At 34.8% G+C, this 21,717-nt stretch overlaps 2 long non-coding RNA genes across 2 annotated transcripts in view; one reads left to right on the top strand and one right to left on the bottom strand.

The window, feature by feature from the left end:
- LOC117108735 overlaps positions 1 to 16,719 on the top strand; it is a 20,508-nt gene extending 3,789 nt beyond the window's left edge. Inside the window, exons 2-4 of the long non-coding RNA XR_004445410.1 lie at positions 2,320 to 2,556; positions 10,302 to 10,421; positions 16,549 to 16,719. This is a non-coding gene — a long non-coding RNA (uncharacterized LOC117108735). The remainder of the gene's footprint in view (positions 1 to 2,319; positions 2,557 to 10,301; positions 10,422 to 16,548) is intronic.
- Positions 16,720 to 19,046: 2,327 nt separating this feature from the next.
- The window catches only part of LOC117108738, a 7,664-nt gene continuing 4,993 nt past the window's right edge, over positions 19,047 to 21,717 (bottom strand). Inside the window, exons 3-4 of the long non-coding RNA XR_004445411.1 lie at positions 20,471 to 21,086; positions 19,047 to 19,696 (exon numbers count right to left, since the gene is read on the bottom strand). This is a non-coding gene — a long non-coding RNA (uncharacterized LOC117108738). The remainder of the gene's footprint in view (positions 19,697 to 20,470; positions 21,087 to 21,717) is intronic.

The following is a 21,717-nucleotide window of genomic DNA, read 5'->3' as shown; positions in this document are numbered from 1 at the left end:
AACAACCTGGCAATTAGTTATTTATAAACAACAAACATGGCGAGCTGCACCGTCATGAGTCGCTGGAATAAAACGTGTTTTTAGTAATTAAATGCTAAAAACCGGAGTTATTAGTTGCAGAACTGGATGAAAAACCATTACGCCTAGGATATCGTTAGTAGTGCACAGTAGGCGAAAATACTATTTTTTAAGATAGAAGTGTTACAGTACTAAAGTGCATTAGCGCCGGACTTTATAAGCCATAAGAAGCAGTGGCGGCGCCAGGGTCTCAGATCATTTCGGCCGCCAGATTTTTAACAATAGAAAGTATAGCGCACCAATAGAGTTCCGTTGGTAGTGTGGTTGTTGCAGGATGCGGAAGAGTAGGCAAATAATAATCTGGCCGGTTTTTTTATTTAAAGCCCCATCCCGGCAAAATTTCACTAAAAACTGACTTTTTTTAGAAAATATTCAATTTACATTACTCCAATTATTATAAATCATGGAAAAATATTGGCATGAATTTTAGTTTTACGCAAAAGAATAAAAAAATGAGAAATACAGACTAGGGCCTAGGCGATTTCTCATAAAATATTACCATTTTCTGGACGAATTCATCGTTACTAGGCAAATTCAGAGGTTGTAGATCGCATCCACTGGAATACTCTCGCATTTATGTATATGAATGTCTATGAATAACAGTCATATTGAAATATGATGTTTTAAAACATGCAACACTGTATATGTTTACAAAACTGATGATATCAATAATAGGTTTATAAAGCATTCCATCCTCTAAGTGGTGAGTGTAATTGCTGTTGGATGTGAAATTAAAAATAAAACATCACGTCACTGTACCAGCATGTGAATATTCCATGCTTTGTGTTTAAGTTTGTGTTTGCTGGACATTATAACTGGATCACACTGGGTTTGTTGTTGGAACAACTCAACAGTCATTGATGTCATGCAGGGGTTTCGCCAGAAAAAAAAATAGGCTGTCCAAAATGGAAGCCAGTGGGCGTGGCACTGAGCCGATGCGCGGGCCACGCCCACTGTTACTAATCCCCACCGATTATTGTTGCGAAAACGTACATTCAATCAATAAATGTTGTTTTTATCAAATGTAAATATGATTTAGCTTTAGTTTAATGTAACATTCGATAGATTTTATAATATAAAGAATTTGCTAAGGGTAGACCAGGCCCAATTAGGCTAGGCCGAGCTGATTAGTCCAAGCCTTCATGGTAAAAGTTGCAGTCCTATAGATAATTGTAGGCAGTCCAAATGACGGCCGGACGGCTCGCTGGCTAATATACGCCTGCACTATCAGCTAGCGTTCAGACGGATAGTAAACAAGCCTAGCCTATATAAATTGCCTTCGGGAGATGCAGTTTCTGAGTGTTTAGTTAAAAAAAAAAGAAAGAAAAGGAAAAAAAATCAGGTCGGGGCTTTTCCGACGGTCGGGCGGGGATGCTAACCAATTATCTTATTTTACGCGGCCTTATTCACATTTTATACTACTAGGCCTGGGCCTACTGTATAATAAATTGTTATATAACAATTTATTATATAGTCTTTTTTCTGTAGCACGGAGGCCTAGTTGTAGTTATTTATTTATTTATTCTTTTTTTATACTGAATATACACTTTCAATACATAGTACTGTTTTACAAAGTGGTTCAGTTCTTAACTACAAAATTTTAAAAGCAAATATACATATGGTAACCAAAAAAGGTGGATAACTTAACTACAACTTAAAAAAGATTTAAAAGGAACATTGAAAGAAACTTAAGAAAATAAAAAATTTAAATAATAAATATGGATATGCAAGGTTAGAGAAAATTTAGGTTAAATTAAGATGGTATTATTGAGGATTAGAAATAGAATGCTTAAAATTTGAAAGTGTCATAGATTTAAAGTTGGTTTTAGTATGATCTGGGAGATCATACTAAGAGAAAGATTGACAAGTATTAACATGGGATGTGTTACAGACTATAAATGTCGATTTTACAGTTTTTCTTACTTGTGCAATACAATATCATTATACTGTAAATGATGTTTACCCAATATCATGAAACTTCAATCATATTGTATAGAGCTATTATCCATGCTATCAGAATGCTGTACGAGAAGGTTGAAGAGAATTACATATGTTATAGTCTTTTATTCTACTGATGTTGGTTTTGAATATATATCAATACAAACCCTATTAAATAATGTTATTTTAAGGGAGAATTAATTTAATTTATTATTACACATTTACTTTTACCTTTTTTTTTTTTTTTATTAATGTAAGTCTTAATATTTGTTGGTTAAATCTAATATCATTTTTGTGTTACAGGCTGTTTGCTAGTTGACTCATTTCCATAATTCGCCAGCCCATGGTCTCATCACAATGATGTATTTTGATAATGAATATTCATTGTCAGACACTTGAAACTACAAAAATCAGGAAACTGCTGAAATGACACTACAGCAAGAGCAACTTCTAGATAGCATGTGTATGTACGTTTCACAACAGCGAATCATGCACGTTGTAACCTTCTACCGCTCTGATAGGCCAGGGAACAATATTAAAGTAAGTCCACAATCAGACCAACACATAAGTTACTTATATATCACTAACCTTCTTGACAAAAAATTCCATCTAATTATAACCATCCATTTCATGAATGCAAAAAAAATATTTCTGTGTAGACCAGGTAATGTTAATGTCCATATTTGCTACTATGTACGAGGTTCACCTTGATTTTACAGTTTATAGCCTACTCCTTGATCGAGAGGGCTTGTACTATGATTTTGAGCGAATTTTGAAGTCATTTCTTTTTCTATAAGGGCCTTCATTTGTGACGCGATTTCTATCAGGGCCTTCATTTGTGACGCGATTAGGCTGATTTTGTAATAATATAGAAGAAAAGGCTTGGGAAATTTAAAGTATGGAAAGGGTTTTTCAAAAATATTGTCGGGAAATTTGTGAAGTTGTATGTTTTTATATCATATCTCTTGCCATTGGGATGGGTTTCTTAAAAAAGGATGTTTGTCATTGGTCAGATTGCAAATGGTCTCTATATTGCATATTGTGTGTATTAACCAATCACAGCCTAGAATTATGGCATGCTTTATGGCAAATAATGCATCTGTGTTGAGTCTAGATAGCGATGTATGTACTGCTGTTTCATGGTGCTTGCAAAGCTGGGTGGTCTAGAATATGAAATAATACTTTAAAGAAATTATGATGATTTTTTTTGTCCCTCCTCTACTCTGTTTGTTTTGGCAGGATAATTTTTGCTGAATTAAAAAATAATATTTTTACATTTCTCCCGTCCCCCCCGCTAAACACTAAAAAAATCAGATGTGCTAAACAAGATATTAAAAAAATATTGTCATATAAGCCCATACATTTTTTTTCAACAGAAATTGCGTAGAAAACAGCCTTTATTTTCCAAAATATGTGGGCAGATTTCTAGGGTCAATATATTCGCCCATGCAGGCCTTACAGTATTTTACAGTCAGGAATATGGGCAAGAAAAAAGTCTTTGGTATGAGTATTTTAATTGGGCAGTGAATACTGTACATCTAAAACGCAAGGAGATAATGTGCAAGCAATTCAGAATTCTGCATTAACAGTTAGGCGCGATCGCCAAATTATTCCAGACGGCAAAAACGCGTATAGGTCAACACACTATCACAAACGTGTCTAAGAAATCAACCATTCTAATTACCACGCTATATGAATATTCATTGGCTACAAGCTTGAATTACAGCTCGCGAATTTACGACGGTGAATCGTTTGGATTCTTGTTGATCGTTTAAATGATTTTCTATTGTTTACTATTACTACTACTAGCACGGTCAACTGGCCCACTTGAGTGCGTAGAAATACTGGCGGTTCAAATAATGTTATTATGCAGTTCCTATTCTTTCTTATACGTACATGTGGCTATACTTCCGCTAACAGTGCTTATATGAAGCTATAATGAGATTTGAAAATTACATGATGACAACATGCCTGGAGGTCCAGGGGGCAGTATGCGCTAAGCTAGTTCCATTGGAACGCTGCGCTGTAGATAGAACTACGTTGAGACTCTAAAAATAGCGCTGACTCTTTCTTTGCTAATGTGAAGGCGGGCGGGTACATTAGCATTACAAATCACAAACATACTTCAAACTTTAAGTGCTATGGTATAGTCGGCGTTTACATTCTGTTTTTATGTGTTTTATTTCTAAATAAACAGCAAATTCAGACATTCTCAAGTCTAGGCAGTGAAAGTTGGCCCTCATCCAAAAAAACAAAAACAATCACGCACAAGTGGCACTAGGTGAAAGGTCGACCATGTGGCTTTCTCTCCTTGTGCGTAATTTTTTTCTTAAACTTGCTTTCTAATTTATCTAAATATGTCTACCTGGTTGTTAATAGTTAATTTTATCATGCCGCCCTCTCTAGTTTAACGACTCCATGTCGTCCATATTAGTGGTTGTTATATAACAGGAGTGAAGCAGTGATAATAAAGGAAAACACACATGACACTTTAAGCTGTCTCTCTTTATTCAGTCTATTTACATGGTGTCAGAATATTGCCCAAAATGCCCACGTATGGTAAGATAGGTGAGTTCTGTTCTGAAACAGAGCGGTTTGAGACGTATGTTCTACGATTAGACGAATACTTTGAGGCGAACAACATTGAGGATGCGGACAACAAACATGCTATTTTCAATACCGTCGTTGGTCCATCCACATTCAGGCTAATCAAATCAATTGTTGCTCCAAAGAAACCAAGTGAGGAATCTTTTGACAATATCATTAAAGTACTTAAGGCTCACTTCCAGCTGGCTAAATCAAAGATAATGGCCAGATTCGACTATAATTCCAGGAACAGACTAAGTGGCGAAACCGTTTCATCTTACTTGGCCTCCCTCTGGTCACTCGCCAAATTTTTTGAATATGGTCAATCATTGAATGAGATGTTACGTGACAGATTGATATGTGGAATAAATCACGTACCAATTCAAAAAGCCCTGTTAGCGAAAGGCGATTCCTTAACACTGGATTCTGCTGTACAACTTGCTCAGGCTATGGAATCAGTTGAAGAGCACACCGCACGCATAGGCCTAGCCCAAACGAACCAACAACAGCACCAGCAAGTTGATGCTATAAAGTATAGGCCTGTATAAGAATCCTAAACAACCACATTCGAATACATCCCAACATGAAGCCCGCCAACCAGGACCCTGCCAACAAACCCCAACACAACTTAACCAGCGGAAATTGTGGATTCTTTCACCACCCAAGACAGTGCCCAGCATACGGCAAGCAGTGTTATAACTGTCAGATATTTAACCATTTTTCAAAATTATGTAGGTCAGCCCGGGTTGCTACCCAAGTTCATACCATACATGATGGCAGTCAGGTCAGTGAAACTTGTGATTCTGAATTCCATATAACTGAGATTGTGATACACTCCATACCAATAATGAGGCAACAGTAGACGCATACATAAACAACTTATTGACAAAATTCAAACTTGACACTGGGGCAAAGTGCAACGTAATGCCTCTCCAGGTACTGCATGAAGTTGAACTGCATGCAAACATTGACAACACTGCTACAGGTACATTGACATGCTTTAGTGGGACTAAACTGCACAGTCCAGGAACTGTTGAGCTATTTTGCAATTGCAGGTACACAATGTAAAATCAAATTTAGAGTTGTCGACAAGCACACATCTATCATTCTCGGTCTCCAAGACTGATTATCATTCAACCTATTAACATTTAGCACCGATGTCCATGAACTCACTGATGATTCGTTTGTACAGAACATTATGACAAGCTACAGTGAATTATTTGATAACACAACGGTAGGCAAACTGCCTACAACCTATCATATCATCTTTGACAATCTTATTGATCCTGTTGTACGTCCTCCCAGAAAAGTTCCCTTCGCCATGAAAGCGAAAATTATACACAAACTCAAACACATGACAGACCAAGTTATCATTGCACCAACTACCGAACCAACTCCATGGGTTTCATCTATGGTGGCTACCTACAAAAAACAATCCGACGATATCCGTTTATACATAGATCCGCATGATCTTAACCGTGCTATACAGCGTCCACACTATCCTATGCGAACAGTTGAGCAGTTTGCAGCCGAAATCAATGGTGCTACCGTCTTTTCAACACTAGATGCCAAATCCTCATTTTGGCAGGTGCCTTTAGATGAATCATTCTCAAGATTGACGACTTTCAACACAATTGTTGGTATACCGTATAAACTCTGGATCGGAAGTCTTTCAGCATACAATTGGAAACCTATTTGCTAATCTTTCTTGTTTCATAGCTGTTGACGACATAATGGTTTACGGTAAAACGCAGGCGGAGCATGATACCAACCTGGAGCAAATACTTCAGAGAGCATGTGAAGTAAACTTAAAGCTCAATCTATCGAAGTGTAAATTCCGCGTAAGCGAAGTAACATACTTAGGTCATATCTTCTCAAAAGATGGCATGAAGCCAGACTAAAAGAAGGTCGACGCAATCATCAACATGCCTCCACCCACCGACATAACAGCAATCCAGCGTTTCCTCGGAATGGTTAACTATTTAGCCATACATACCAGGCCTAAGCAACATGGCGGCGCCGCTCAGAGAGTTAACAAAGAAAGAAATCACATGGCATTGGCATGACCAGCACGAACACACATACACAAATAAAGCAAATGATCGCTGCTGCCCCAACTCTTTGATATATTGATATTCGCAAACCAGTGACGCTGACTTGCGAGGCTTCCAAATTCGGTGTCTAGGTTGTGTCTGTATCCAAGAAAATGGCCCCATTGCGTATGCATCGAGAACTACTGTATCTCGACAGCAGAGCAGCGATACAGCCAGATCAAAAAAGAACTTCTTGCTGTTGTGTTTGCCTGCAACAAATTTAGACACTATATATAATATTGTCACTGTCGAAACGGACCACAAACCGCTTATGACAATATTAAAGAAACCTATGCACGCCATTCCAGCAGGCTTACAGAGAATGCGCTTACAACTTCACAAGTACGACATCAATCTACTGTACACACGTGGAGCAGAACTGTATGTCACAGATACTCTCTTGAGAGCACCACTTATGCCAAGCAACACCAGCACTTGCCAAGCAACACCAGCACTAAAACTGATGAACACTCTGAGGTTATGATCATCGAACACATTTCGGTGTCCAAACGCATAGTGCTACAGGAAGCGACTAATGCAGATCCACAGTTACAGATACTCGCAACTACTATTAGACATGGTTGGCCAGAAAAAAACTATCGCGTCCCTATAGAGATAAGCACTTACTTCCCCTTTCGAGATGAACTCACTATAAGCGATGATGGTCTAATTTTAAAAGGCCTGAAGGTTTTAATACCAAAACTTCTTCAATCGACATATACACAGATACTTCATGAAGGCCATCCCGCAGCGGAAGCGACAAAACGCCGAGCATGAGACATAGTTTATTGGCCTCGGATGAATGCTGACATAGAACACTATGTCAATTCATGTGCCATTTGCAACAGTATGAAGCCACACTCGCAGAAGGAACCAGCTACAATGTTCCAAAAGCAACCTTTGAAACTATTGGCAATGATCTCTTTCAATGGAATGGTTTGAACTACTACTTAGCATTATGTGATGCATATTCCACCTGGTTTGATTTCTGTTCTCTAATTACACATCCGCACAACCATGAATTTCAGGCTTTTGCAACAACCTGGAACTTCATCCATATTACCATTAGCCTAACTACCCGCAATTGAATGGTCTTGCGGAAAGTGCAGTAAAACGTGCCAAACACTTTGAAAAGACCAAGCGCGAAAAGTCGGACCTACACAAGAACCTCCTTAACTTCTGCAACGTTCCAACAAGCCCCACTTGGGGTTCACCCGCACAACATCTCATGTCACGACGTCTCAGGGCAGCATTACCAGTTTCCGTATCACTCCTCGTCCCAAAAGTCATTAACAACGTCACCAGAAGCTTAGATCAACGTCACCACACTGTAAAACAATCTTTGCCCTCTCAATCCCAACGAAACCATTCGTGTTCAAACTGCCTCTGGATACAATCAACTTGGTACAGTTGTTGTCAAGTTGTGTCAAGTTATTTTTTTGGCACAGTAGCCTATAACTTAAAGTACAGAAAATAAACTATAAAAAATTAAAACATACACAACTAAATGGAAAATTTCATTTAAGCCAATAAATAAATCTACTCATAAATTTAAATTCCAAAAAGCAACCCATTTATTTAAAAAAAATACAAGTCAGTGTCAAGTGCATATACTTTGCTATGTAAATAACATTTTTATTAATTATTATTACAATTTTAAAAATAAAATACCTTAAAAAAAATTAAAGTAATCTTCTGGCTGGGGATTTTCATTGGTTTATCACCCTATCTAGGGTGGAAAAGTGATGAGCAAGGAGAGAACACTGCATAATGTATAACGTTTTTTTATTACAATTACTTATTTTTAGTTGTTCCAACAAGCCCCACTTGGGGTTCACCCGCACAACATCTCATGTCACGACGTCTCAGGGCAGCATTACCAGTTTCCGTATCACTCCTCGTCCCAAAAGTCATTAACAACGTCACCAGAAGCTTAGATCAACGTCACCACACTGTAAAACAATCTTTGCCCTCTCAATCCCAACGAAACCATTCGTGTTCAAACTGCCTCTGGATACAATCAACTTGGTACAGTTGTTGTCAAGTTGTGTCAAGTTATTTTTTTGGCACAGTAGCCTATAACTTAAAGTACAGAAAATAAACTATAAAAAATTAAAACATACACAACTAAATGGAAAATTTCATTTAAGCCAATAAATAAATCTACTCATAAATTTAAATTCCAAAAAGCAACCCATTTATTTAAAAAAAATACAAGTCAGTGTCAAGTGCATATACTTTGCTATGTAAATAACATTTTTATTAATTATTATTACAATTTTAAAAATAAAATACCTTAAAAAAAATTAAAGTAATCTTCTGGCTGGGGATTTTCATTGGTTTATCACCCTATCTAGGGTGGAAAAGTGATGAGCAAGGAGAGAACACTGCATAATGTATAACGTTTTTTTTATTACAATTACTTATTTTTAGTTGTTTTTCTTTCTCTCTTTTATACATTGATCGCACCAGATTTGTGTGTGCCGCTGAAACAAAAGTGTATGTTCAGTTGAATAAATAAATAAATTACAGTAATATCGCGAGTTGTCAGTAAAACCTTTACTGTGTAGGCAGTGGTTTAGCCTTACATGTTTTTATGGAATTCACAAGTTGAAATTCATAAAAAAAATGTGTTGCGCATAAATCACGTAGATTCAATTAATAAATGTTATTTTATAAAATGTATATATAATTTAGCTTTAGTATAATGTAAAATTTCATCTACTTTAATCATGGACAACGTTTTCGGAGGCATGGGTCTTAGCACGTGATCCCTCTCTTCAATGGCAAGGAACGCAATTAATTGCTGTGCTGAGTGTTACCACGGCTGCACAGGAGGGTGATTGCGCTTCTTAAAACTGATGGTGGCATGTGACTACATCGGAAATAACTAAAAAATTGGATTTTTTAACGTTATATTTGCTTATCAATTCGTAAATTCACTGAATATTACGATAGTCTCACCTATGCACGGTACTAGGCCTACTAAACGACGTCCCAGTACCCAACTATTTTTTTTAGCATTGACCAGGGACCTCCCTGAGTTTACTTACTTCTGTCAGTTCTTGCACACACATGTGGCGTACAAAGAGAGTTCGCTAACACGTAAACAAATCCGTACTTGGGTATAGCGGCGCGCAGTCAGGCGTATTATGATTTATTTTAGAGAGTTGTCATAATTAATAATTGGACGCGTTTTACGGTGCATCCAATTGGCCATAGTTAATGGGGAGGAGCAAAGGCCAAAACGGAATATCGGCAACCAAACGATGCACTATTCAAACTGTGTTTTTAGACGCGTTTTGGTAGAACAATAGAAAGCAGACTTCTCTTCTGGAATAATTTGGCGATCGCGCCTAAATATATATTTTTAATATAAAATACATTTATATGATTCTTGTTCTTAAAATAATTACATTAATGATTAATATTAAAATTTCATTATTTGACCTAATGTTGGAATTAAATGATGATAATAATATTAAAATAATGTTTTTATTTGCTATGATTCTAGAATTAAAATTTACATTTAATGTTTGTAAGTATAAATGTTGCCTTTCTTTTCCTAATTCTGGTTTTTTAATGAATGTATGTATTTTATTTCAGTAAATATTTTGTAGAAGGCTGAACATTGCAAAGATTTCAGCAAACCGGTGGACTCATCCTGCTCAGCTCAATGCCTATAATGTTGCTTTCTTGTTTTGTGCTCGTTAATTCTGCTGAATGGTGAGTGAAAAAACTTGTTCTTATGACTTTCTTGTCCGTTGTAAAAGCTTTGTGGGATAACGTTCGACCTGATTCATCACTAAGAATAAACATTACTATTTCAATATTACAACACAAAATCCCTTATTAAATTATTTTAAAATAAATTAAAATAAAGTTTTCATAAAATAAGTTTTTAATTGAAATTAATATAATTAACAGGATAATACAATTGGAGAGATAAAAATAATAATATTATTTCATTTATGTCAGTGATGACAAAACAATGAACAAAACTATATAAAGTGGTTTTCTAATAAGTATTGACCTTGACCTATTGCAGAAAGTGAACATTTAGACCCATTAACCCCGAAAGTTTCATTCAATGATCAATTGACCCATCTTTGAAATATCTGGTGTAGACTGTTTGCCCTTAAATCACAATTATTGATCCTCACATCCACACCCCACTTTAGATTGACACTAAATATTAGCTACTGTACTGCTGGGAAAAGGCAATAATGATAATAATAAAATAATAACCAATCTCTTTCTATTAAATAAATCCTCAAAAATATGTTTCTAATTTCCAACCACCATCTACTTAAAAAAATTACACTAACATAAAATTTTCATTCAGTTCAGACGTTTTGCTTTGAATGGTCCAATATCGACATCAAAATTTAAGCATTTTTCGAACGCTTTTCATTGTGTCAGTTGTACACCTGCCTATTCCTTACAGTACATCTTCTGGCTTAACGCACTGACACGTTTTACTCTTTTAGCTGACCAAAAAAATTCCTGCCGTGTATTGGTGTTGAAATAGAAATATTATGCAAATAGAAATATGAGGATTTGGCTTTTAACGTCACATGTTTAAATGTAAAGATGCATTAAAAATATTCCCAATCAGTTTTGAAAAAATTGAAGTTAGTATATAAAATTCTGTATATGTTTACTGTAATTGCACTAATTTAAATATTCATTATCTATTGTTTCTGACATGTTTAGTTCTTGGACATTTTAAATTACCCTCAAATTCACACCCAGATTTGGATTGTCATCAACACTTAATAATATCTTCCTTGCAACTTGGTTAAACTTTCATTCATATCAGTTGATTAGTTTTTAAAATATCTTGTCTAGAACGTTTGCTCTAAAATCCTTTAATTGGTACTCACATCGACACCATACTCCGGACAATCACCAAAATTTTATCATTTCTTCATTGAGTTATACCTCACTCCGTGTTATTTTCAATTATGTTCAATTATGTCTGTGCATCCTTTTCTTAAGATATGTCGCACACAAAAAAACTTGCAAAACACGAAGGTATTACACACACACACACACACCCACACACACAAGCTTTACATGACTGAAACATATATCTCATGCGGAGATAATGATATGATTTGTATAGCGCGCATATCCACTGTAAGTGCTCGAGGCACTATTAGCTAAAACAAACTAACCTGTCTCTGTAATTGTAATATCATCATCAAAATGAATTTTTTTTTTTATTACTTACAGTTTAACTTGGAAAATATTATAATAAAATAATAAATATGTGTTATATGCTCTGGTTAAAACAGGATAATCAAAATATACATTTAGGAGGAATAAAATAAATTATTAATTATAATAATAATTTATTCATTTTCTAAATAGAAACAGCAAAGCTTTCAAAATCCTTTAATTAAATAAATATAATAATTAATCTAACCCAATGAATTTTACAACAATAATAATTTTCTCTTAATTCATGGACAAACTTACAAATAAATAATTTAGAAAATATTCAGAATTTAACAATTTAAATGGTATTTATTGTATATAATAAATTTAGGCTACTTGGTAATAAATTATCTGCTATATGAACACAGTTTGAATTTATTTGGGCAATCCTATTTTAGGCTTTCAACTCGTAATGAGTAATCCGTAAAAATCTGATACTGGTACGGGCATTTATGATGCACATTATCCTTGAGGTTATAAAGGGCAATTTTTTTCCCTGATCATTGGGTCCACATGCTTTAAGCATTGTTGCTGGTAATTAGCGCAGGAGCAGGCTATCCTACCAGATACTGATACCGTTTATATTAGTAGTAAGTGGTATCAAAGGCCAAACAAATTGAATTCAAAATTTATTCTGTACTGAATGTTCTTTCCTCAGTATAACTATAAAGTACCCAAAGCACCTAAAATAATCTATGTTAAACCTGTAGCCAAAACATTAATTTATATATACAGTAGAACCTCGTTTTTACGTACCCCAGTTATACAAACCCTCGGTTTTACGTACGCCTCGTATCGACGACGCCGTCATAAAAATCCCTGAAAATATTCAAAACAAACAGCCCTTTTCAGAGCAACCATAAGTAAAAAGACTATAACAATATTAACTATAACAATATACAAACCATAATGCAACATATTTTCATTAAACAGCAACGTTGATTGAGTCTAACATCGGGTTGTTATTATCTAAAATCACATGAACTGAGTGAGATGAACAACTACCGATGGTGCTCAAAATAATAGACCTTTCCGGAGTGTCAATCAAACTTAACAACTGACTAATCAGAACAACGCTAGGAATATGCGCGCGTCTTACAAACACACGTGTTGTCCCACAAACGCACGTGTTTGCGTATGTTTTAACATTGTCGTCTTGTGGGACCTTAGCAACAATATCCAATGGGCGGGGCTTAGCGGAAAGGTCCATTGCTTTCCTCTTTAGCTTCGTGATGGCAAACCATGGAAAAACTCGTCTGGTCAAATTTTCTACACGAAGCTGAGTAGACAGTTTCGTACACAAACATGGTTGCTGTTTCACGTACACGAACGCTAATTGGTTGGCTCACCCAGTACAGCGCACATGGTTTTAGTTTGTCTCAACAGGCCCAGACATTGAGACAACACCACAGCTCTATTGTTTAGAATAGGCATGAAGGGGAACTCCCAAGTTATACCTTTGTCGTATAGGTAATCTTACGATATTTTCATGTTCTTTAGTTAAATAAAAGATATAAAGTGATGAATTAATACACTAGACACATGGTTTTACTTGAACACTTTATTATGACATCGTAAAGTGATGAATAAAAACACTAAACACATGGTTTTATTCGTAGGCCTAGAGGCTAGGTCTAGCCTAAGTAACATCGTTCGTTCATACATATGTTTATTGAGCGTTACGTACGTATTAGGTCAAAGGTTACCACAAATTTAACCCAACCTCTATTTTACAAATCCCCCGACTTACGTACGCCCTCCGGTCCCACACCGTACGTAAAATCGAGGTTCTACAGTACTGTATATTTATTTTTAGTTACTAATACAGGGTTAAACAGTAAAATGAGAACCATTTAAAAATGACTCATTTGAGTCAGACATTTCGTTATGAAGTTACAGGAGTTTATACAAAGTTGTTTCCAAACCAGTATTTGAGAAATCAGCCTTCATCTATAGTAGAAGTCCCAATGTTACGATTTTGGGCATTTCTTAGGCAGAAACCATCACCAAATCGTAAAAAATTGTTGTTAGCATTCAAAATTGGGAAAATAACAGCATAGCATTACAGTATTTATTAATACATAAAGGTTAGTTTAGTACAATAAAATTGATTTCCCAATTGTTGACACGAGCATGTTTTGGCCATTATCTCCAAAACAGGATTTGCGACGAGTGACTGATTTGGCTTGTCTTTGCCACAATATATGTCTACACTCAGTGCGAGAGACATTACAACAAGCGTAATTTTGCTATTGAAGGCTCGTCATCCTAAAATTGGCATACTGTCAACATATGTTAATTTAAACTGAGTAAACTGATATGTAATGTGTAGTGGCGGCGCTAGCGGGGCTTAAGCCTCCATCGGTCTGGTTAAGCTCCCCCCCCCAATCGGCTAAAGCTCGCTGGGCAGTCGGACGAAAAAAAAAAATATAGGCCTAGTTTTCCCATCCCAGCCATTTCCGGCCATCTACAGTAGATATTTTTTTTTAATTTTGACACTCCAGCATGTTTTGGCCATTATCTCTAAAACAGGATTTGTGACGAGTGACTGATTTGGCTTGTCTTTGCCACATATGTCTACACTCACTGCAAAAGACAATACAAGCATAATTTTTCTATTGAAGGCTCACTATCCTAAAGCCGGCATACTGTCACTATATGTTAATTTAAACTGAGAAAACTGATAAGTAATGTGGCAGTATTGTATACTTTAGTTCAGAGCCGTAATACTTTTACTCATAACTTTGGCAATAGTATAGATTTCAGCAACTGACCTATCATTTTAAAGTGTATAAATAATAATGATAATAATAATATATTTTAATAATAATAACAAAAGTACTAAGTAGAGAGCATATCTCCGCCCACTGCAAATCCCTTTCTCAAAAATAAATCCCTAAAATTCATATTCCTACTTTCGAACCACCAACCACCATCTACTTAAACAAAAATTACACTTAAACACAAAAGTTGCATTCAAATCAGTTGATTATGTTTTTGGGATATCTGCCAATGCCTTACATCTTCTGGCTTTAACACACTGAACGTCAAATTCTAATACCTGACAAAATAATACATACCATGTATTAGTGTTCAAATGGAAATATTATGCTAATATATATATGGGGGTTTGGTTTTTAGCGTCACATTGTATAGCGATGTATTAAAAATAATTCCCAATCAGTTCCAAAAAAAGTGAAGTTAGTACATATAAAACGCTGTACAGCTTTACTGTAATTGCACTAATTCAGATATTCATCATATTAAACTATTGTTTATGCCTACAGTAATACAGTTAACCTATTTTTTAAATGGTCCTAGAGATATTTAGGTGTGGGACCTGGCCTCCATGCACACCCGACTTTGGATCGTCACCAACAATTCAAATTTATTTTCCTTGATTAAACTTTCACGAAAGTTTCATTCAGATCACTTTATACTTTATTAGTTTTTTAAATATCTGGTCTGGGACGTTTTCGTTTGAATGGTTCTCATATCCATACCCTTTATTCATTGAAACATGACAAATTATTGTGGGAAGGGAAATTTTGATCTATTGATTATCCTTAGAGATATTTAGGTAGGACCTTAGGATTTTAAATGACCCTCAAATTCACACCTGAATTTAGATCGTCATCAACACTTAATAATGTCTTCCTTGTAACTTAGTTAAACTTTCACCAAACTTTCATTCATATCAGTTGATTAGTTTTTGAAATATCTTTTCTAGAACGCTCTAAAATCCTTTAATTGGTCCTCACATCCACACCCTACTCTGGACCGTCATTTTTTCATTGGGATATGTCTGATACTCCTTGTTATTTTTAATTATGTCTGTGCAGCCGTTTCTTGAGATAATTCAAACACAAACAAACACACAAAGTCAATAGACACCTTAGAACTCGGGAAATCTCATTTCCCGCCATCAAGGAGTCAAAATTTTCCAGGGGGAAACCACCAGATCAACCTTTCTCTTGGGGGTTTATCGATTCATGGAAAAAAGAATACATATGCAACTACTCAATTCTTTTATGTATGTATACACACATACTAGGCTTTATTAATGTAATAAGAATGAGAACATTATTAGAAACTGTTTTCAAGAGGGGGAAAACCTTGAATTTTGAAGAACTTGTTATTACGATACACCCAGCTCAAAAGTCGAGAAAGCTCATTTCCCAGCCTCTAGGAATCAAAATTTGAGGATCCTCAGACTGCCTTCTTTTTGGGGGTTTTGGGGTAAATTCTGACCCCCACCACCCTACATTTGAAGCCAGATCCACCTGATTCATATTCCCATCCATTTTTAAAGTTGGGGGCCTCTCCCACTTTGAAAACGTTCTACCAGCCCCGCATTCTCAACCAACAATAGTTCTTTCCAGAACTATCTTTGTTGTGTACTGCAAGCATTAATAAAAAAATGCATACTATCATTTTAATTCTGCATGCAATATTTAAATATGTTATGATTAATAGTTCATGAAATTAAAATTTAATTATTTTACCAAATTTATATATTTTTTTCTAGAATTTTAATAATTAAATTAACAATTAACATTTTGATATTTATGGTGCATTTATATTTTCTAAATATATATAAATCTAATTTATGCAATTTATTTTACTATAGAAATTCTGAAGAAAATTTAGACATTGCACCTCTGCAACAAGTGGACCAGCCCTGCTTGGCTGAATGGCGAATTTTGCTCCCTCTACTGAATGGTGAGTGTGCTAGAAAAACTTTGTGAACTTTCTTATTATAAATTTCATGTCCATTGTAAATTGCATGTCCATTGCAAGTTGCTTTGTGGGATAAATAAATGCTAACGATGAATTCAGATTTGATACTTGTTTCTGGAATTATTTGATTTACATGTAATAATAAATAGCTATAAATTGTAAAAATTTGCGTTAATGTTTCAATTAAAAGTAATTTTAAATATTTTCCCTTTCCACTAGACTTATAAATTCTTGTAAAATTTGCATAAATGTTTCAATTAACTTTAAATATTTTCCCTTTCCACTGGACTTAGATTGATTGTAAAAAATTGTGTAAATTTTTCAATTAAAAATAACTTTAAATATTTTCCCTTTCCACTGGACTTATAAATTGTTGCGTAAATGTTGCAATTAAAAATAACGTTAAATATTTTCCCTTTCCACTAGACTTATAAATTGCAAAAATTTGCGTAAATGTTTCAATTAAAAATAACTTTAAATATTTTCCCTTTCAACTGGACTTATAAATTGTAAAAATTTGCGTAAATGTTGCAATTAAAAATAACTTTAAATATTTTCCCTTTCCACTGGACTTATAAATTGTTGTAAAAATTTGCGTAAATGTTGCAATTAAAAATAACGTTAAATATTTTCTCTTTCCACTAGACTTATAAATTGTTGTAAAAATTTGCATAAATGTTTCAATTAACTTTAAATATTTTCCCTTTCCACTGGAATTGAATTGATTGTAAATGTTTCAATTAAAAATAACTTTAAATATTTTTCCCCTTTTTACCGGACTTATAAATTGATTGTAAAAATTTGCGTAAATGTTTCATTTAAAAATAATAATAATAATGTTTTTCCTTATTGCTCTTAATTTCTTATTCTTTCAGAATGTGGCAACTGATTTGGCAATTCAAGCTTTCGATTTCAAATATTCTTTATCGTTTTAGAAATATTTTGAATAAATATTCATTGTAATTTAGTATTGAAGTATTTTGAATAAATAAATATTCATTGTATTCAGTTTTAATATTGAGTATTGTTTTCTTCTCGAGCATTGGAAAAGCAGGATGGCAGAAAAAAAAAAAGCGCCCTCGAATAGAAAAAGGCCCTAAATATGACTAAGTTATTTGGCCACAATAATCTGTCCGGTTCTGATAAAAATAGTGAAGAAAATCGCCCTAAATAGCCATTTTAATTTAAAGTTTTTTAGGGTGTCTTAACTGTCAATGGCAGTAAGCACCCTCTAACATCCAAGTTTTTCAGAATGGCATAAAAACTGGCTATTAGAGGGCACTACCACCTTATTAATTAAATTAATGACAGATAAGAGACCACCGAAAAACGTTGAACTAAAATGGCTATAGAGGGCGGTTTTCTGCACCACACAGGACCCCTTTAAATAATTTTATAGACCCTGGAAATTTTAGCTTTCTATTGGAGGGCACCCTTCAGCACCACTTTTAATAGAAATTGAGGAACATGGAAAAAATTAGCCTTTTTCTATTGGAGGGCGCTTTTTTCATCTTACCTGCATCCATCCGTCAAGCCATCAGTCTTCAAACTTCAACAGCAAAGAAACATCAAAACACTTGATTTTTTTTTTTATCATCTTCATAACCAAAATCGCGTAATCAAAATTATTAGGCATCAACAATTCATTATAATATATGGAAAGTTAAAATGCAAGTTATGGTAGTTTTCTGGTTCTCTTAGTAATTAATTAGTTCATATCTTCTGTACAATATAATCAGTTTTTTAGAATGAAGCAATTGTTGTATTGATGCTGCAACAACTTTACCTGCATCCACCAATCTTCAGACTTGAACAGCAAAGAAAAGTCAACACACTACTTATATTTTTTATTATCTTCATAACCAAAATCACATAATGTAAATTATTAGGCATCAACAATTCATTATATAGAAAGTTAAAATGCTCTGCTAGTAATCATAGTAGTTTTCTGGTTCTCTGGTCTGATTGTAATTAGCCAGTTTATATCTTCTGTACAATATACTCAGTTTTTTCAGAATTAAGCAATTTTTGTCTTGATGCTGCAACAAATAATACAACTGCTTTCACCGGGATTACGGCATCACAATATTCAGCAAGATGTTAGCAAAACTTCTGTATTGTATTGGGAAGACAAATTAAATTAACTAAATTAAATTAAATTGCCTATATTAGACAAAATTAATTATAATAGGCTTGTCTTCCTCTGGAGCAGTACTTCTCCTGTCTTGCAACTGTGTTGCTGCATCCACCAAAAATGGATTCTAAAAAAAAAAATTAGACACAAACACGAATTAAACAAAATTAAAGTTAATAATAAAGTTAATAATTTCATAAAGCTTCAGTATATTTCACTTAATACTTACAGTATTAAGATAAGTATATCAAAAGTTACTTATCTTGCAGAGAGTTGTCTGGCGTCTGCAAAAAAAAAATAAAAAAAATACAGATATTGTTTTTGTATTCTCAGTGACTTTCACAAATACTGATTTAAGAAACCGCAAGCTCAGTGTTGTAGTGGTTAAGCACCAGGCTAGTTATCTGGTGTGTAAATCCCATTTCCATGTACCAGTGAGTACTGTAATGCCATTCAATGCTGTTTTTTATGTTAGGAATGTTTTAGTTCATCACACTGAATGCACAGCATGTTCCATAATACTTGCAAATAAAGTCATTTGGGTAGGAATTGAACAACTGAGCTTGCGCTATAGTGGCTTTGTGTTGAATCAGATTTAAGCAAAGAAATCTTGCAAGAGTCCAATTTTCAAGTAGCAGCAAGTAGGCCTACTGTGATGCTTTCCAACTGTTTTATTTTTTTCCAAACACCATCAAATATAATTCTCACAAACAGTATTGTATTGCTTCATCAATATGCACCCTTGTCAAACAGGCATGATTCCATATACTTTGACACTTTAACATTGACTGGATGCTCCTCCACCTTCCTTTACCAGGATTATCGCACTATTCAGTAAATGTTCTAACAAAACTTCAGTACACTTTTCACGACTTGCCGCATGGGTCATGTTCTGTTGCTTCATCTGCCAAAAAAAAAGAAAAAACAACAAGAAACAGTAAGGTTGAGACATGATAATTTTAAGGAACGAAGAAATTATATCATCAGTCGGAAGATTCAATGGACTTTCTTTATTTTTGTTTTATGGGGTAGAAATAGGGAAGGTCCATGGCCGTTTTACGTAGTACATGGCTGGCGCAACCGGGGACTGGGGCCCCACTTTTTGGCAGAAAATATATAATGTCTATGGACATTTTTGTATGATCAGAAAAGAAACTGAGTTAATACATTTTCTCACAATTCACATTGGCGGATCTAGGGTGTCAGGGGTCTTGATCCCCATCCCTTAGTTAAAAAATATATAAAAACTTCTAGGTCTACCCTTTCAGGACCTGTGAGCTGATTTTTTTTTTTTTTTTTTTTTGGAAGAAGTCTGGAAAGCTCATTTCTCGCCATCTAGGAATAAAAATAATAATAGAACTATAAATACTACAGAATATTCAATTTTGAAACATCATCAAATTTAAAATATATTGTATTATGAAGTTCAGATATATAATGGTTCTTTATGAGTTTCTAAACAGTACCATTATTAAAACACAGGGTTTTTTCATCTTGCCAGTCAGTTGTCCAGGTAACACAAAACAAATTCTTTACTTACCACTACACCATGCCATCACTGTCACTGAGAACATAAACTGGATGCGAGCCAACAGTACCTGTGGAAACTGGCATTCTCTTAGTAAATTTTACAAGCTATGCTCATAATAGAAAGAAAATGCGCACATGTAGGCATTACCTGACTACCCTCCATCTATGCAGCAGCAGTCATCTAATGATGCTACATTCCTTTCAACCATGCAAGCACTTATGTCTGGTTTATATTTATCCACTTCTGGATCTTTATTACTACCTTCTTCATGGAAAGTAGATTTCGGTTGACGTGTCTTGGAATAAGATAAGCCGGCATATTTTTCTGTTACAGGAGTGGGTTTGCTTACCATTTGAAATGAGAATGGAGCTCTCAGTTTGGTTTTGTGGTTGCATTTGGTAAAGGTTTTAAAACTGGATCCCTAAAGCTGACTGAACATTTTTCCACAGGCTTCAACGTACTGCTTCGGAATTTCAGCCATAGCAGTTAAAAAAGGATCTCGGCTGACTTTCCCAAAGTAAAAGTGCCTACTCACGCCCACATCCATCTGTAATCTGTTCTCGTAGCAAAATGTCATAACTTGTCTGCATCTAATTCTAATCCATCTAGTCAAAACATCTTTTAAATTGCCGCAAATTAAGGCCCACTTTCTCCAGCTTCAGGTCTTGCAAGATGTAGATGTCGAAATCTATCATGTCAACTGGAAATGCTTCAATAGAGCAGTTTAAGTAATCGGTAATCATTTGCTTCGGCTGTAGATAACCTAAAATAAACTTACAAGAGATTTTCCTGTTAATAAAGAACTTAAATTTACTGCCAAATCACGTGGCATACATTTCATATCGTTTTAAATAAGAATGCTGGTAATTTAGGTCTATTTGCCTTAACTTTGGATTATCCAGTTTAGGGACAGGTATATTCTGCCCGATTTAGGTTTGTTCTTTTCATCAGTGTTCTTGTATTGTATAATTTCCTGGACGAGTAGTCCCCAAAAATGTCACACAGCCTCTCAGAAAGGTCCGAACATACTCAAGAGAAAACAAAAGTTCACAACACAAATAATTACCAAAAACGTTTACTGATATATTTCTGAGAAAGTGCACCCACCAGCCTAGTGTTGGGGAATCGAGTGGGGCCGATGAAGATAACACTATCCTAGAGGGTCCATTTTTCGCGATAAATTTTTTCTTTTTTCTTTCTTTTTTTTTTTGCTTTCCAAAAGGAAGGGGACAGTAAATCCGCCCCCTGAATTCCATCATCATTAACATGTTTTCAATCATCTCATTAACAAAGCCATAGCTTTAACAAAATATGTTACCAAAATACAATATTAACTTGTTCACGGTTTCAACATTTTCCTTATGGCCTTTTAGCTCTATCACATTAGATTGAAT

This window comes from Anneissia japonica, unplaced genomic scaffold (assembly GCF_011630105.1).
Source record: "Anneissia japonica isolate Jap-2015-1 unplaced genomic scaffold, ASM1163010v1 scaffold128_len593404_cov183, whole genome shotgun sequence".
NCBI classification, from domain to species: Eukaryota; Metazoa; Echinodermata; class Crinoidea; order Comatulida; family Comatulidae; genus Anneissia; species Anneissia japonica.
The sequence above is the reverse complement of the archived record's forward strand: the minus strand, read 5'-3'. Positions and strand labels throughout refer to the sequence as shown.